This window comes from Cupressus sempervirens, chromosome 2 (genome assembly GCF_028749045.1).
Source record: "Cupressus sempervirens isolate cs-2001-9-10 chromosome 2, ASM2874904v1, whole genome shotgun sequence".
Classification (NCBI taxonomy): Eukaryota; Viridiplantae; Streptophyta; class Pinopsida; order Cupressales; family Cupressaceae; genus Cupressus; species Cupressus sempervirens.
This window is the reverse complement of record NC_143119.1, coordinates 231,903,034-231,906,644: the sequence shown is the minus strand read 5'-3', so window position 1 is coordinate 231,906,644 and position 3,611 is coordinate 231,903,034. Positions and strand designations below refer to the sequence as shown.

At 31.0% G+C, this 3,611-nt stretch overlaps 1 pseudogene; it reads left to right on the top strand.

Annotated features, from left to right (window-relative positions):
- The first annotated feature begins 641 nt into the window (after window positions 1-641).
- LOC149571893 (potassium transporter 26 pseudogene) lies at window positions 642-2,967 on the top strand (annotated as a pseudogene).
- Window positions 2,968-3,611: the final 644 nt, after the last annotated feature.

Here is a 3,611-nt window from a genome sequence, read left to right as displayed (position 1 = left end):
TTCCCTTAGATTCAAGATTGAATTAACAATTTTGGAGATGTAATTTCATAAAATACATGTATGTTAGAAATTTACCCATATTTAGAATAATTTTCTCATGGTTAAGGTATTTTTCATTTTTTGTTCATAGGGAAGAAGAAAGTGAGTTCTTTGATGTGGATAATTAATTAGTTTGTGTGAGGGATGTCTCTACTTGGACTTCATAAAAGTTGTTTGAGGGATGTCTCTCCACTGAAGAGACTATGGAGGATGACAAGCCAATAAAGGATAACTGGAAACAAAAAATAAGTTTAATTTCAAGATGTAACAAAAATTCCTTTATTTTCTTAAATTTATGTATGGATAATTTTGCAATGATTTACGATCAAACCTCTAGGGCTATGTATTTGGATTTATTATAGATGTTGCAAGCCCATACAATATAATTCATCTAATCTTGAACAAATTATTTTGGTTTTATTTGTTTAGTTTGGGTCTATTTAACTCTTATCTTCATCTCAAGGAGTCCTTGTAGATTTTAACAATGGAGGTTGATGTAGAGTTAGCTCTGATTAATTAAGTACACCACCTTTCATCTATAATAAGGCATTTAAGATAGATAGAGAAAGAAAAAGTTTTCACTTTTCTCTTAAGAAGAAAATATGGATCATAGTGTAAAAAAAATATGGTGTACTGGACATAATAATTGTACAAGATGATGTCCTAGAATGTTTAAAAATTTAGATGCCTACATCAAGATTTGATATAAAATCAATTTTAGATGCATACTTGGTTCAATCCACTAAGGAAAAATATATTTGGGAAATATGAAACAATATTCCTAGCTTATCAAACACTTGGAGTTGTGTATGGAGACCTTGGGACCTCCCCACTTTATACATTCTCTTCTATTGCAATTGAAAATCCTAGGGTGAAAGATTTATTGGGAATTCTAGCATGATATTCTGGACATTAACAATGACTGGCCTTATCAAGTACATATTTATTGACATTAGAGTAGATGATCATAGAGAAGGAGGAACATTTGCACTATATTCATTGTTAAGCTTATACGTTAACATTGGCCAATAATTATGTAACCAATTCAAGTACCTTGAATGAGCTTTTAAATTGAATTATTTTAGTGAAAATCGTGGGAAGAAATTCAACTCCAAATCAATGAAATTTCTTAAGAATAGTATTGTAATACAAAGTTTTTTTTGTACATTTGTGATGATAGGCACTTGGGGATGGAGCATTGACTCTTGCAATATCAATTTTGTTAACTTTTCAAGGAATTTAGTCAAAGGAAGGCAATCTAAGATAGAATGTTATTGTGGGAATATCTATTGCAATTTTGTTATTACTATTCCTTGTTCAAATATTTGGTTATGGAAAAGTGAATTTTATGCTTTCAGCTATAATGATTCTCTAGTTTATGACTAATGCTCTTATTGGAATATAGAACATTATCAAGCATTACCTAATAGAATTCAAGGGACTCAATCATTATTATATTGTAGATCTCTTCCAAAAAAACAAGAATGTGATGGTTGGGTGTTCTTTGGAGGTGTTGTCTTGTGTTTAATGGGTGTTGAGGTGATGCTTTTTGATTTGGGACATTTCAATAAGAGATCCATTTAAATTGTTTTGACTCATTTGGTATACCCTTCTTTGATTATTAGTTACACTCGACATGTAGCATACTTGATCAAGAATCCCAGAGATATGAAAAGTGCATTTTATCCTACAACCTCAGATGTAGTGTATTGGGCTATGCTTATTATTGCAACATTATCGACAATTGTTGCTAGCCAATTATTATCGATTATTGTTGCTAGCCAATTATTATCGATTATTGTTGCTAGCTAATTATTGATCTCATCAAGTTTTTCAATCATAAAAAAAAATATCTCTTAGTTCCCTTTAGTGAAGATGGTACACCGATAAAAGAAACATGAGGGCCAAATTTGTTCTCTAGAATTTAGCCATGTCATATTTATTTGTCTTACTATTGTGGTTGGATTCAAGGGTGGTCTAGAAATTGGAAATGCCTATGGATTTGCTATTATTGGAGAATTGTTAATTACAACATGTCTAGTGATCTTGGTCATGCTAGTATTTTGGAACTTGCATTTTCTATATATTTTGTGATTCTTTATTGTATTTTTTTTGAAAGGGAGTATCTATTAGCAGTGTTGAACAAGGTTCCACAAGGAGGCTATGTGCCATTTGCAATCTCAAGTGATCTTTTGAAGATATTGTACTCTTGAAATTATGGAAGGTAGATCAATTATGAGCATACAAGAGAGAAAAACTTAAGTATAAAGGATATTCATACTCTTGTAACAATGTAGGATCACACAATCTAGGCGTTTATTTCTTGCGTAGTGATCTAATTTATGGATTTCTGCCAATTGTGAGGCATTAAATAATTAATGTGGGTTCTCTTCACAAAATTATTATTATCTTCACTATAAGAATTGTTCTAATAAGAATAGTATTGCTAGATGAGAGGTTTCTTGTGGGGAAACTTGGGCCTAAGGGTGTATATAAATGCCTAATATAGCATGGTTACAATGATGTAGCTCTAAGCATGGAAGGAAAGAATTTTATAACCCATGTTATGGAAAGCATAAAATATCATATCATAACTAAAGAACATAAAGTTGGTACAAATGATTATCTTGCAAATCCAATGGCAATAGGCAATGCTAAATATGAGGAGCTACAACAACTTGATTTGGAAAACAATGTAGAGGTTGTACATGTCTTGGGAAAGACCATACTAATAAATGCTAATATGAGGGGATTTTTTTAGGAATAGTTATTGATGAATATCATTTTCTTCACAACAACTATAGATCCACTATTTCTACCTTGAAAGTACCACCATAATAACTACTTCAAGTTGGAATGGTATATGAAATTAAGAGTTTAGTGCAGGATACTATGCAATACTTAAATAAATGGTTCAAAGGTCTTTGAGTCTTCAAGTAATTGTTTTCTACTAATAAAGTTTATTTCTTGGAAAAAATTACAAAATGCAAAAATAAAAGGATGATCTTACCTCACTAATATTCTAAAGCCTACTCCCTTTGTATCTTCATCTCTCTACACTTGTACAATATTTTTCAGCATCCTTCGAACCAATACCAATTTGGATCCTTCGAAAAAAAATGGACACCCATCAAAACATAATGGAAGAGAATTTTTAATAGATGTGATAAATAATTTCAAATCTATGGAAATACTTTAAGTATTGACAAAGAAGATATATTGTGCTTGTTATTATATGTGATATTGGAAGGGAATTTATAAAATATAGCCTCTCTTGCATCTTGTTTTTGTGTGAAGGTCTAGGGTTTGAAAATAACCTCTCAAAACATGGGAGTTCCCGTTTAGAATCATAAAAGAGAAGAAACCCATTACTCAAGTTTTAAAAAATGTATTATCTTTCCTCATTTCAAAAGAAATCCTTTGGTGGATACAACCAAAAGAGATAGGTAGATAGTATGTCTTCAATAGGATTGAGTCCAGCATATTCCCTATTGCTAAATGCTACTTGTTGATACAAAGTTATCATTGTCTCTGTCTATCTGGACTATTGAATAAACCCCTAAGAAAACAAA